This window comes from Chiloscyllium plagiosum, unplaced genomic scaffold (assembly GCF_037043375.1).
Source record: "Chiloscyllium plagiosum isolate Xiang-an unplaced genomic scaffold, Cpla_swu_hap1 HiC_scaffold_17, whole genome shotgun sequence".
Lineage (NCBI taxonomy): Eukaryota > Metazoa > Chordata > Chondrichthyes > Orectolobiformes > Hemiscylliidae > Chiloscyllium > Chiloscyllium plagiosum.
Window position 1 is genome coordinate 56,286,074 of NW_028270155.1, and position 15,941 is coordinate 56,302,014.

Below are 15,941 nucleotides of genomic sequence, written 5' to 3' on the forward strand. Positions count from 1 at the left end.
CTCGGCGAACTATCCAGTCTCTCCCTAAAATTCAAACCCGCCAGTCTCAGCAACATCCTTCTAAACCTTTTCTGAACCCTTTCCCGTTTAATAATGTCCTTCCTATTGCAGGACAACCACAACTGTACACAGTACTCTACAGGAGGCCTCACTAACATCCTACACAACCTCAACATGACATCCCAACTCCAATACTCAAATGGTCAAGTAATGAAGGCAAGTGAGCTAAATGCCATCTTAAAATCCTGTCTGTGATGCAACTTTCAAAGAACTATGTATCTGTAGTCCTAGGTCACTCTGTTTGACAACATTACCCAAGGCCCTACCACTAACTGCATAAGTCCTGCCCTTTTTCATTTTACCATAATGCAATACCTTGCATTTATCCATGCTGAAAAATAATTACTTGGGACTTCTCGGAGACTCTAATGAACACACGCAGAATTGTAGGTTACATCCCACAACTTTGGTGAGCACTTCCAAGAAACAAAATCCTTAAATTCTGATGAGCAGAGCTCACTTGTGATGCAAGTTAACCCTTTCCAGGTTTTAACTGCCTTTAACAAAAATACAAATTAGAAGCAGGAGTAGGCACTTCACCTATTGAGCTTGCTCCACTATTCAATAAGATCATGGCTGATCTGATTGCAATATCAAATCCATATTCCCACCCATCCTGCTAACCTTTCAACACCTGGCTTGACAAGAATCTATTTTTATCTTAGAAATATTCAACCATTACCTTTACAGAAAGAGAGTTCCAAAGACACTCTGCCCTCAAAGAAAAAAAAATTGTGACCCCTAGTACTATATTTTCCCATTAAAGGAAGCAGGCTCTCCACATCGATCCTGTCAGGATAGTTCGGGATTTTATATTTTTAACCGAGACAAATCTTATTTTTCAAAGCTCTGGAAATACAAGTCTAACCTATTCAACCTTCCTCATCAGTCAACCTGCTCATTCCAAATGTCAGTCTGTACACCAGGACTCAATCTTTAGTGGTTTCAGAGTAGGTATAGGAAGGCATCCTACTGGATGATTTATTTTTAATTTGTTCTGGTTAATACTGGCATTGCTTGTCCCAAGTTATCCTGAGAATTTGGCTATAGGGCTTCCCCTAGAACTGCTGCAACTCCTGTGGTGAGGATGTTCCCAACAGGAAAACTACAATGATAAATGTCTAAATAATAATATACAACTTCAGAGAAAAATTAGTATGTGATAGTACAGATGTCTGATTTGCTCTCATCTTAAAATTGTGGATATAACTGGCAAAGGATGGGCAATGAGGAACTCAATAATGACGGAGATACTGTTGATGGTTGGGCCTTTTGTTTCACTTATATGGACCCAATATTACCAGCTGTGTACAAAGACTCGTGGAATTGCCTTTTCAAACATGGCTGTCTCTCGAATGCTTATATCGCAAAAACTTCCTGAAAACTCATCTATTTGGCCAGGTTTGTAATGTCTCCTCCTTCAAAATAATATCAGTTTCCCCCAGCCCTTCCAATTAAAATTCCAAATGCTTTTCTATTTTATTAAAATATCAATGATATTGCTGCAAGTTGTTGCCATTGATTCATCAGCACTGGGACAATGCTAAATCAGATATTACACAGAGAGGTGATGTTATAAAGATTATAGACAATATTCTTAACAGTGCAACCAATTATCATAGAAATGAAGAATTAGTTTGCTGCGCTCAATGTGGTGACTGTATTTTGCACATAGTTTAATGTGTAGAGATTTGCTAAATTATTATTCGACGCTTTGGGACATTCTTGGCAAAAAGCAAAGCAATTGCCAAGTAAGCGCAAATTGTTTTATTATGAACCTTTACCTCAGCTTATTTCTTGAAAAGATAGACAAAACATTATAATTCTAGTATTTATACACCAAGAGCAAATAGAAACAATCCATTTGCAGAGCAAAAGCAAGGGAAAGGAAGTCTAGTAATTAGTTTTCTTTTCCATAATATAAATGCAGACATCAGTCCAGCCACTGACTACTATGTTTCTCTACAGTTTGATTTATATGCTATTACAAATGTAACCCCAAAACATCAATGCTGTATTTTGTATATTTGAAATCATGAAGATTTAGTTACACTGATTTACCAAAATGGATAACAATAAGCAATAACCGAGGTTTTAAATTCTGTATACTGTTCCCCCTGAACACAGGAAGAGAAAAATGGGTTACACGAGTACTCCATGAATTGTATCTAAATAACTAATGAAGTTGAAAGTGATCCAAAAGGTTTCTGATCAGAGGTGACACTCAAAATACCTCATTATACAGCAGCAAATAATGTAAACAGAATGCTGCACTATGTAGTTAACCAGTACAGACCAGATGAAGTCATGCTAATAGACCATACTACAAGTGCCCCACTCAGTTCTATTAACAAGTCATAAGGGAAGTATTTAAAATCTGCTCCAAAATGAACTACAAGATTGATGTCCAACACAGGATCAAGTTATGAACAAGGCTGGAGTGCCTGGAAATTCAGCTTTGAAAAGACAGAAGGAAAGAGTTGGCTTTAGAAAAGGTATAGTGCATAATACAGAAAATATAAATCTGTACCATTATTCCAAATTAAACCATGACAATACGGCAGTAAGTTACAGGCAACATTTTAAAAATTAGGACAAAAGGTTTGAAATTCTCATCAAGTTATGAACTCATAGGGTTTCAGATATGATTGTGGAGGTGAACACGTGGCAGTTTTCTTAAAAAAAAATTGGACACTATGGATCTTTTGGATAGGCAAGCTAATGGCTGTCACTTGTACCCAACTTAGATACGGCACCAAAATAGCAAAACAAAGATTTGGACCCACTACACTCCTTGCTGCCAGCTCCTGATTTGGATTATATCCCCCTCAACCCCCAAGAAAGAATTATTCTGTACAAATCAATAAGTTTCTCCACTCCACAAAAGGAATATACATACCACAGAATTAGAAAAGGAATGGTAGAGGAAAACCAGGTCATTCAATCAAACAGCAATGAGTAACAGGGGCAGAAAAACATATTTTTGTAATAGAAGTGTACTAGGCAATAGTACAACCAGTTAAACAATATTGATAAAGCATGCTTGTCTACAAACAGAAAATTGCATTTATATAGCACCTTTGAGGTAAAGGAGTAACTCAATAAATAGGCAGATAACTTAAATTTTAGCCAAAAGTTTTCTAAGATGGATGATTGAGAAATTTGGTTAAAGGAATTATTTTAGAAAATATTTTAGAAATGGTTCAGTGGAAGCTTCAGCAAGAGAGTTTCAAACTGCATGAGTGAGGTACCTTAAGGTTGTGCTGCAAATGTGACAAAAGGAGGGTTGCTAAAAGCTAGAGTCAGAAAAAGAGTTTTCTCGACAATAAAAGGATTGAAGAAATTGCATCTATAACACAAGGATGAAGATTTTATACTAATACTTCAGAGGCAGGCAGGTAGTCAGCAGGACAGGATGACATGTATATTATTCTTAACTTTACAGGTCCAGAAGTAGGATTGTGGAGAACAGAAAAAAAAACAAAATAGCATGTACGCAGCACCATTATGGACAAGCAGAGCTTATCAGCTATGGATAAAAGTAGGTCAGTGTGTTGAAGACGTCTGGTCAGGTGACAGAAAAGATGTTAAATATTTTAGCAATAAAAAGGACAGATCTAAGTAACGTTCTGGAGCTCTATATACACGCACCACACCTTATAAAAATCAGATATGCTCAAGCCCCTCATTCAAGATGAATTGGGGTCACATGGATCTGTAACTAGATTTAAAATCATGTTGAAACCAAAACATCATGAAATACAATGACTTCAGAAATGTAATTCCACTCCATCTGGAACCAAAACGAAATGGGTCCTGCTGTATTCCATTTTCTTGGCAATAAATTTTCAATGGTACAGTATAGTACTCCTGAAGCTGTTTTATGACTCAGATCAAAATTATCAAGAACCTGATTACTTGCAGCTCTTTCCCTTCACTGTTTTAAAGATTTGTTATTACAAAAAAAAAGTTCTGTTTTATGATTACTGCAGCACAATTTAGAAGCAAACCATACCTTTACAGAACAAAACATGATGAAAACTACATAAGAACATTCTTAAATTCATAAACAATGCATTTACCCAAATCATGCAGCACAGAGTTTTAATCTGAGATCTGTGAACTGTTATCTGACTCAGGGTGCTGCTATTAGTCTGCATCCTTGAGCTGGATAGAGAAAGCATCACCAGAACACTTATGTTCACTAATCAATAGTATCTTGGAAAAACACCATACAAATTGAGTCAACACCTTTAAGCAGTGAAAGGTTTTGAGAAATTTACCTGGACAATGAAAGAATATTACATTGACCCTAACAAATAAAATTCTCTTGAACTGCCACAATAACATTTAGACAGGTCAAATGGTACAGTACAGATAGAGCTATTGGCCAAGCATGATTGCTTTCATAAGCAACGATAAACTATGACCAAAGGATATCACATCTACTGAGGCAACCTCAATGAGATGACAAGAAACTAAGATTAACTTAAAAGGAAAAATAAAAAAAGAGTAATCCACTATTTACATGCTGTTGTGACTGTAAAACCTCTATGATCAACTAAGTCTTCATCTGTATAGCAGCTTTGATATATCAAAAAATGCCAAGTGCATCCCCATTTGATTATGAGAAATGGATGTTAAACTTGTTTAAAAGTTTTAGAGAAAGTTTGGAGGCAGACCAAGGCTATTGAAGGATATAGAGATGTGGACAAATTTAAAATTTGAAATACTGTGGGGCAGGAAATCAAAGTAGATCAGGAAGAATGTTGAGGATGTGGATCTGGTATGAGACAGATATGCATCAGAGACATGGATAAGTTGCAAGGTTCCACAGACAACATTCTCCAAAACCTACAACCTCTACCGTCCAAAAGGACAAGGGAAGCAGATATACGAGAACACCAAAACCTGCACATTCCCCTCCAAACCACATACCATTCTGAAATGGAAATATAATTGCTGCTCCTTCAGTGTCACCGAGTCAAAATCCAGAACGCCCTCCTAACACCACTGTGGGTCTACCTACAGGAAAATGGACTGCAGAAGTTCAAGGAGACAACTCAACACCATCTTCAAGGGCAATTAAGGATGGTCAATAAGTGCTAGCCCAATCAGTGATGCCCACATCCCATGAATAAATAAAATAACAAATCAAAATTTATGATAGAAAGAGGATTGAAAGTGAACAAGGATAGCACAGGAGCAAATGAGTCAAAAGCTCCTTGGGGAAAAGATAATGTCTTTAAAAACTTAACACTGGCGATTTCTGTAGAAGATAGAAATGTGTGTGATCTGCTGCTCAGAATCTAATACGATATACAGAGGAACATCAATTATCCAAATACCGGTTTGTCCAAAAGGGATCTCAATATCCCAATAGAAATATTACGTCAAAAATCTATTTCAACCCTGATCGTGTCTTTTGTTTACAGGTACAATGGTCAAAAACGAACTCGGCTCACTGAAATGCTACTGAAAACAGTCTTGGACAGTCTAGGCACCGTCTCCAAATGACTGACCTTCCACTCTCTCTCTCTCCCCCTCCCCCCACAGTTCTACACAGAGGTGAACACTAAACCCCTCTTCCCCAGACAATCTCTTAAACACAGTCCTATACAGGACAGAGGTGGAACCTGTCAAAATGTTGTGCCTGTGTGCTATTTGGTGTTGGGGGCCGGCGGGGTTGGGGGCCGGCAGGGTGGGAGCAACCAGGGTTGGGGGTGGGCAGGGGCCAGGGTGGGAGCGGCCGGGGTTGGGGGCAGGATCTCTCACAGTGTGTTTTCGCCTCGTCTCCTGAACGGGGATTAGACTTCACAGAAAACTCCGAGCCCCAGAGGAAATCAGTCAATTAACCAAATGATCAATTATCCAAACAAAATAGTGCCCGCCCATCTTGTTCAGATAATCGAGGTTCCTCTGTATACTGTGTAAAAGTCGATGTCTTACAAAAGTTAAGCCTACTAAATCTCTTACAAAAGGAAACTGCATGTTCCCATGAACGCACTTAAACAAAATTGCATTCATTCATGTAACTCTACTCATCACTCTTTGTTTACCAGTATTGTGTCTCTATTCATTCATAATTCTACTTAGCTCACTTGGATTACTATAGCACGTTTTGATGCAATCGTTCATTCAGACCAGTACTAAGACTATCGGCACTTATCGCACTTAGTTAACGATAACTTTTTAATGATATTAACTTTTGGATGTAGTCATCTGGCTTGATGTTGAAGCCTCACAGTCGAGATGTCCCCTAGTCTATTATTCATGGATAAGATGAAATCAGTGATCGAGCAGTGTAAGAGCCCAATCATTTTAAATACAGTGACAGCTTGGAGGATAATGAGGCAAGACAAGGGCAATTGGCTTAAGACCTCGCCATTTACATCATTGGCAGGAGCCCAAGGATTTAAACCTGGGGCAATGGGCTCCGGCTTTAAGGTATGGGAGAATAGGGGAATCTCTTGTTTGGGAAATTTATTCAAGAGGGAGGTCTTGATGTCATTTAGCCAACTAAATCAGAAATATGGATTGTCTAGAGTCAGAGATGCACAGCATGGAAACAGACCCCTCTGTCCAACCTGTCCATGCTGACCAGATATCCCAATCCAATCTAGTCCCACCTGCCAGCACCCGGCCCATATCTCTCCAAACCCTTCCTATTCATATACCCATCCAAATGCCTTTTAAATGTTGCAATTGTACCTGCCTCATCACATCCTCTGGCAGCTCATCCCATACATGTACCACCCTCTGCGTGGAAAAAGTTGCCTCTTAGGTCTCTTTTATATCTTTCCCCACTCATCCTAAACCTATGCCCTCTAGTTCTGGACTCCCTAACCCCACGGAAAAGACTTTGTCTATTTACTCTATCCATGTCCCACAATTTTGTAAACCTCTTAAGGTCACCCCTCAGCCTCGGACGCTCCAGGGAAAACAGCCCCAGCCTGTTCAGCCTCTCCCTATAGCTCAAATCCCCCAACCTTGGCAACATCCTTGTAAATCTTTTCTGAACCCTTTCAGGTTTCACAACATCTTTCCGATAGGAAGGAGACCAGAATTGCACACAATATTCCAACAGTGGCCTAACCGATGTCCTGTATAGCCACAACATGACCTCCCAACTCCTGTACTCAATACTCTGACCAATAAAGGAAAGCATACCAAACGCCTTCTTCACTATCCTATCTACCTGCGACTCCACTTTCAAGGAGTTATGAACCTGCACTCCAAGGTCTCTTTGTTCAGCAACACTCCCTCAGACCTTACCATTAAGGTGTATAAATCCTGCTAAGATTCGCATTTAATCGGAATTAAACTCCATTTGCCACATCTCGGCTCATTGGCCCATCTGGTCAAGATCCTGTTGTAATCTGAGGTAACCCTCTTCGCTGTCCACTACACCTCCAATTTTGGTGTCATCTGCAAACTTAATAACTGTACCTCTTATGCTCGCAACCAAATCATTTATGCAAATGACAAAAAGTAGTGGACCCAGCACCAATCCTTGTGGCACTCCACTGGTCACAGGCCTCCAGTCTGAAAAACAACCCTCCACCACTACCCTCTGTCTTCTACCTTTGAGCCAATTCTGTATCCAAATGGCTAGTTCTCCCTGTATTCCGTGAGATCTAACCTTGCTAATCAGTCTCCCATGAGGAACCTTGTCGAAGGCTGTACTGAAGTCCATCTAGATCACATCTACCAATCTGCCCTCATCAACCCTCTTTGTTACTTCTTCAAAAAACTCAATCAAGTTTGTGAGATACGATTTCCCACGCACAAAGCCATGCTGACCAACCCTAATCATTCCTTGCCTTTCCAAATAAATGTACATCCTGTCCCTCAGGATTCCCTCCAACAACTTGCCCACCACTGACGTCAGGCTCACTGGTCTATAGTTCCCTGGCTTGTCCTTACCACCCTTTTTAAAACAGTAGCACCACGTTAGCCAACCTCCAGTCTTCCAGCACCTCACCTGTGGAACCTTTTCCAGTACTTTCACATAAGGGATTATAAACAGAGGATGACCACGCTCCTGGCTCAGCCTTACACGTCCTACATGGAGAGAAAAAAAAAAAGAGTGCTCTGGTGCACAGACGCTCTTTGTCACATTTACAGAAAGGACGTGCCTTAGGAAATGTGGAGAGACTCTGTAGGACATGGAATCGGGAACTAGGAGAGGATATTTCATTGGAAACATGGGAAGATATATGGGAAAATGTAAAGAAAATCTCAATATGTAACAAAGCGCAGGCTATGCAATTGAAGATTTTACACAGGGCTCATATGGCATCCTAGAGGCTAGCTAAGTTCAACAGAGAAGCATCTCCAGGGTATCCCAAATTTAAAATTAGAATAGGTACTCATACACACTGCTTTTGGTCATGTTGCAAGATATGGAGTGTCATATTAAGGGAGCGGAATGAAATCCTGGGAATTGAAGTCAAAGTGGATCTGGTATTTCTTCTTCTAGGGTTGCCAAATTTGCCCTCTCTGGGGAAACACAGGAAAAGAATGTATAACATTCTCACCCACTGTGTGAGGAAGAACATTTTAATGATTTGGACATTGGAATACCTCCCAGGTCTTATGGGGTGGCACAGGCTGGTGATGGAGCATCTCCCCCAAGACTACCTTACAAATATGATGCACCACAAAACGGAGCAGTTTTAAAAGACGTGGCAGCCCTTTCTAAACTATGCTGACGCAGACTTATCGGCAATATTAATTAGGGCTGTGATATGACTGTAGGAATCAGTTTGCGGCCCCTGGGAGGGGGAAGCTGGGGAAAACAATTATGGGTACAATGGCTGGTGCTCCCAGGGATGGGAGCTTCAGCGGATGTGTGGTGAGTGAAATAGAATAATGTGATAGAAGTTAATGGATGTAGGTTTGCTTGCTGAGCTGGAAGTTCTTTTTCAGACGTTTCATCATCATACCGGGTAACATCTTCAGTAAGCCTCCAGACGAAGCATTGCTGGTGCTTCCTGCTTTCTATTTATATGCTTATTTCTATTTATATGTCATTTCCTGTGGTGATGCCATTTCCTGTTCTTTTTCTCAGGAGGCAGGATATGGGATGTTTGTTGATAGAATTCCAGGATACATGAACATCATCTCACCACAAAACGACATGACCTTCTCTCACTAGTATCCTTATATAAAGATAAGGAAGGACACAGGTTCGACTGGGACAAAACATCCTCCCTAGGACAATCCAAACAGAGACACGCATGAGAATTCCTAGAAGTATGGCATTCCAACTGGGCAGGAAATGACATCACCATAGAAAATGATGTCACTACAGGAAATAACATCACCAACCCAAGGAAACACCAGCAGTGCTTCAGCTGGAGGCTCACTGAAGATGTTACCTAGTATGGTGATGAAACGTCTGAAAATGAACCTTGCAGCTCAGTGAGCAAACCTACGTCCAGAACCTCAACCTGAGTTACAAATCTTCTCAAAACTTGATAATTTAATTGAAGTTAATTTGAATTCAGCTTAATTTTTATTTAATTTTATTGTAGTTTAGTTGAAGTTAAGTAGATAAGTTTGTTCTGGTAGAATAGTAGATAGATTATTAATAGTATTGCAATATTATATTGTTGAACTACCTCTATCTTTTTGTATTTTTTTTTAATATACATTTGCTTTGTAAAAGATTTGAAAAGGTTTTTAATAAATTTATTAAAAAAGTTAACCATTTTAACTGTGCCATTATATCTGAATAAAAAAGGATACGTTAGCTACATACATCCTTAGTTCTTTGACAAATTTGTTAATGATGCTGAGGTTCATTACATACAAGAGTAAATGTGAGGGAAATGGAAGAATTTGGCAGGTAAGTTCAAGACGCTTATACATTCAGAATTTAATAAATGTTTCATTTGAAGTGTGCTATTTCACCAGGCCACGATGATGTTGAACAGTGTAATTTTGCAGGATTTCAATGAATCTTTGAGATGTTAAATTTTTGTACCGGTATGTATAAATAAAATATACTACCAGTAATTCATTCTTGTTTCTCTTGCTTTTTCCGGTAATTACCTTTGCCATAATTCATTGTGTTTTTCTTTTTTATCTGGATTAGGTGAGCAATCAAATTGACTTCTGTTAATAATACCGTATTCCCAGTTGCAGCATGAATTTCAGCCCCTCAAAATTAGTGCCTGTGTAATAGTCAACCCTATAAATTGAACCTTTAAAAATTTAACTTTTACACGGGTATATACAGTAATCGAGCTTACAAAAAGTCTGGCTCAGTTAGAATATATCCGTGGTAGGGTATAGAGTTAGTCAAAAATTTAGCTTCCAAATTCACAGTGCTTGGTCATAGCATGTTGAGTTTCATACAACACTGAATTGTGGATAAGCAGCTGAATAACAGAGGCAGTTCAGAGATAAATTTAGGGTGGATAAATTTAGCCGGGTATCATTAAAGAACACATGAATAGCACTCTTGATGGAAATCACAAAGCGACAGTATATAATTGGAGAAAAGGCCCCTAGAGATAGGTCCTCAGAGACTTGTGAAGTGACAAGTGTGCAGGTGGGAAAAGAAACTATTGTTGAATATGTTCTGACTGCATTCTGACAGGTAGGAGCAGAACCATATTGACAATATGTATTAGGTATGAGCAGGTAGGGAAAAAGTGAAGTTTTGGGTTTTGTGAAACAAGAGGTTCAGCTGAGTAATACTCAGATCAGATAAGAACTTACAATTAGCATGTTGGAGGCAAGGGTAATTGGTTAACAAGGTGGAAAAGCAGTAATTATGTACAGCCATTTAATAATATTCAAAGCATTCAATACATAAGGTCAATTTAACAAGGTAAAAAGTATTCATTATGTGAAGCCAGTTAAGGTCAAGAACATTCATTGTGTATCAGCAGATGGCTTAATCTTTACTGTTGATGCTTTCTGATTGAAACCAATCAATATCTATATTGCCTTATCTGAATGCTCCTCCCTGTAAAATGACTATATAATTCATTAAGAAACTGTTCTTCGAGAGAAGACAGAGAACTCATGTTCCTGTGCACACAGGCGATCATTCACTCTCTCCAGGGCCCGGAATAAAAGAGGAAGGAGGCAATACTATACTGCGTCTGAATGTTTTGCTTTGACTGGGGGGCGGGGGGGGGAGGGAACGGAATAATATGATTCGCAATCTTATGGAGTTGGGTATTTTTTTGTTCAACAGCAAAATTAACCAGACCCAAACTACAGAAGCATTCCACCATAACAGACCACTTCCCCTGGGTGAGCAAATAACAGCCTCAGGATAGCTACATCGCTACTTTTGTAGTGAAAGAAAATTAGTCTGTTCAGAACAGAAGTGGCATAACTGGGTACTCAGTGGGCAAAAACAGTATTAACATGCCTGACCTGGCAGCAATGAAGCCCTCAAAACAATAAAAAAAATCCCAACCACGCAACACAGACCCTTGTCATTCTTATAGTGATGAAGAATTGCAAAGCTTGTGTTGTTCCCAATCTTGGAAGAAATGCATTTAGTTGCATTTAAATCACATTCCCACATGCAATTAAGAGTCTTCTTTAAATTCAGCAGCCAGCCAAAATTTCCTAGTGCTCTGAAACTCAGCAGTTAAAGGCGGGTGAATGTTGTTTGCTTAAGGCAAATGTCTTTTCCCAACATTCCTGTGCACCTGGAAGATAGATATGCACTTTCAGACTCTGATCATAGTGAAATGAACAGCAATATATTATGGATCCAATCTCCACTATGCTCTTTGATCACAATTGCTGTGGACTGCCCACCACACATTCACTCAAACAACCAATTCCCAAATAGCAGCTTTGTGCTGCTAGAAAGTCTGCCACTGTTGGCAAGATTGAAAATATGTTTTACTCATACATTTATAGTTGAACGTCCACAGCCCCAGCGTTGCCAGATTACCTTATCTTTACCTTACTGTCACACTTCCCTCACCTATTAGGAATACTAGGGCCGACATAAAATGTTATAAAATAAAACAAAATTGTAAATTTTGATAACAGTATTAATGATGCCCTCTCTATCAATCACAAACAGTAGTACATACTTTGATAGTCACGTTACAATATAAAATGGGATTCTACTATTGCCAGAGGGTAGTTTTCCAAGGCCACAGTGTCAGCAACACTGATCAACATAAAAAGTGATTTCCATTGGGTAGTTGTTTCCTGCTGGCCTTTCCCAGATGGTTCAGATGAACTTCCAAATTGTAAAATTAAAAGTTGCAATCCTAATTTTCAAACATTTGCACAAGTGCAATGTTTCTGAACTGATGTGCTTTCATTACAATGCAGAAACAGCAATGACTCCAAAGCAACAGATGCTACAGTATATTGCAAACCAGCTATCAAGGAAATAACAGATTCAAAGCTCAGCAACCAAGTCATTTTGTACCTAATAAAAGCACACATCTAACAGATTTCAAACTCAATACCTACATAAAGCTAGATTTTTAATATGATGTATACAGTCTCAAAAGCCAAAAGACATTAGATCATTTTTTTAAGCAGATTAAAAAAAAATGTTGTGCCAACAAAGAAAAACTGATCACTTGGATACAGCAGCCACACATCTTTTAACAAAATAGCTTATAACTTAAAAACATCTTCAACCAAAAATAATAAGTTTATGAACATTAACTTTGGTACACAGCCACAAGTAGAATCCATCCAAAGTTCTAAAAACTTTGTAACCTTGGATATATGTGTAAAAATAGCTACTTATATACTTATGTTATTGACACAGAATATTATCTTGGTTACACACATTCTGTATTCTTTTGCAAACAAAAAAATGCCTTGCACATTTCTTTATTACATAGAACATTACAAATGCAGACGCCATTCTACATGTCAAACTGTGACCCATTTGCAACTTGAAATTCTGTTGAGCATGAATGATCATGATACAAGATTATGCAATAGTTGGAATCCAAAACAATAAGTTATATGTTAAATTATTACAAAGGGGCAAACAAATTTTGTTCTCCTCACAATTCAAAATGTTTGTGTACAGTAATTGGAAGAACTAGAGGCAAAATGAGACTACTTTCATGCAGCAAGTTATGATGACCCAGAATTCACTGCTTAAAATTGAATTTGCTTCCACCATCGTTTCAACTTGCAGTTATTTATCCAATTGCCTTTTGAAGCGTAAAAAACCTCTGGCTAAGAGGTAAAGCAGAACTGAACAGCACCTTCAAAGACCCTTCTTGGCTAATCATTTCAGATTCCAAGTTAAACAAAATTAAGTCCTTGCATTATTAGTGCCATTGCCCCAGGTGCCCGCTCAGCTTAAATAATGCAGGAATAATCTTGGCTTTCTGATCATCCTGGAGGTTGCTGCTCTTGCCCTCAATCAGGTCTGTAGTCAAAGCACCACTTTTAGACCTAACAGCTAGCTTGCTAGCCCTCTTCTTGCACTTAACATCATAACCTCACAAACTGACAAACTTTAAATTTTCCAAGTCTCCATATGTATGGTCCATTAAATTCCAAATATTTTAGAGTACTCATGGTTCAGATTACCACTGCCGACATGCTTGTCAGTCTTTGGTTTTTCAGTTTCCTCAACTACTTCCAGCTGCACAGTGAAGATTCCATCATTAATTTCTTTGATTTTGTAATTCTGCTCTCTGCCTTAATGGGGCCTAGCTTCCAGACATTATTTTTGCCGTTTCCTGTTTAAAAGAGTCTGTTTTTAACAGGGTGAAAAAGGCCCTAGAGACCATCATGTCTGCATCAGTCATCAAGTATTTATCTTTCTACTCTAATCCCATTTTCCAACACTTGCCCCATATTCTTGTATGTCTTGACATTTCAAGTATTCATCTAAATATTTCTTAAGAGTCTTGAAGACTCCCGCTTCTACTACCTTCACTGAAACCAATTAATTTGGTATTCTCTCTTCCTTACGATCATTTAAATTTTCCACTCCACTTCAGTCTGCTTCATGCAATTTTTTTCAATATCTTGTAAAAAAGATCAAAGAGATATTTTCCCACACTAGATGGAACACGATACACATTATCAAGACCACCTCAAAATTGAAATGTACCTAATGAGGCTTCTGATGTATCTAACAAAAGCTGTTTCATCTTCACAAATGACCCTGTACGTCATGCACCATCCTAGTGTTCCAAACAATATTGTGCATGTTCTCCCGAGAGCAGAGAAGACTAAAGAAGACTTCATTGCTCAAAATGATAAAGGATTTTGATATGGTAAATAAGGATGAACTTTCTTCAATGGCAAAAAGTCAACTTAGAGGATGCAGATTTGAAAAGTAATGGCATAAGAATCATAGGGGAGATGAGAACTTTAATTTGTCATGATTTTATAATCTAGGCTACAAAGTCTGAAATAATGCTCGATACATAGTCAATAGGGAATTAGACATAGCACACACAAATTGAACTTGCAAGAATAAAGGTGAAACAGCAGCAAATGTGAACTAGTTGGACAGTGCTTAAGAGCTAGTACAGATACAGTCAGCCAAATGAGCTCTGCAAAAATCTGGATGGTTGAAGGTTTGATCTCTAGCTTGTGCTGATTGAGGGGATCTCAACTCGCATGACAGTCAAGTGAAATATCTAATTTCCCAATCTCAGCATACAAAGGTGAACAAGGACAAACAAACATCATTGATTTTCTACACTGAACAGGAACAAAAACTTCAAAGAGACCCAAGTGGAATTAATCGACGAGGAGAAAGTGAGGACTGCAGATGCTGGAGATCAGAGCTGAAAATGTGTTGCTAGAAAAGCGCAGGTCAGGCAGCATCCAAGGAACATCCTGACGGCAGCATCCTGAAGAAGGGCTTATGCCTGAAACGTCGATTCTCCTGTTCCTTGGATGCTGCCTGACCTGCTGCACTTTTCCAGCAACACATTTTCAGCCAAGTGGAATTAAGCAAATTCTGATTTCCCTGACATTTTCCAATAATGTATTCCAGTAGCAAGCTGTCTAGTTTCACATAAGGGAAAGCATTACAGCAAGATCTGAGATGACTATCAGGATGTTTCGATCATAATCGGTGTGAATCATCTTTCAGAGAGAAGAAAGAAAGCACTATCTAGCAGCTTCTTATATTTGACATTGAGATAGAAAGGAATCCTGAAATGTCAAGTGAAGAATTATCATTGTAAATTTCCTAGTCAAAAAGGCAGTTAAACTCATCACCCATTTCATGGAAAAAATACACAAGACAGTTAATGAGGAGGCCTTAATTTGTAATCAACCACAAAAACACAGTTGTCCACAGCTTGAAGCTTCTCTCATCTTCTGCAAAAGTCATTTTACCAATCAATTTGATTTATACCTCAAAATTAAAATGTACCAATAACAGGTCAAATAGCAATGCAAAGAATGATATTGCACAAGTACTAATGTGCATGCTAATTCCTATTTAAAATTTTAACATGCCAGCTTTTCAATGTGAGAATAATACGTCATATGAATGGATAACTCTTTAGAATAATGGCTCCTAACCTGGTATTGAATAGATTTTCCAGCTTGTCCACAAAAGGTCAAGCAATAAACAAATAAGTAGCATACAGAAGTAAGTATTGTGCAAGACAAGAAGCAAAAGCAGGGTGCAGCCTTCATGCACGTAGCAGTGTGGACAAGTTGTCTCATCTGACAGCGGTCTGAACATGGCCAGATATAGAACCGTAGGAAGATAACCAAGTAGAATTGCAATTATGAAGGATGAAGTGAGTTCAGTCACGAGCTGAGTGAGCTCAGCAATGAGAGTTTTTTTTGTTAAATATTTAAGCAAACTCAAAAGAAGAAGCCATCAAAAGACAGAGGTTTTCTCGTGTGCCAATATAATTTAGGTGGGTGCATCTGCA

At 38.6% G+C, this 15,941-nt stretch overlaps 1 protein-coding gene across 2 annotated transcripts in view; it reads right to left on the reverse strand.

The window, feature by feature from the left end:
- The window catches only part of ranbp10 (RAN binding protein 10), a 164,709-nt gene that overhangs the window by 147,123 nt on the left and 1,645 nt on the right, over positions 1–15,941 (reverse strand). The window lies entirely within an intron of this gene.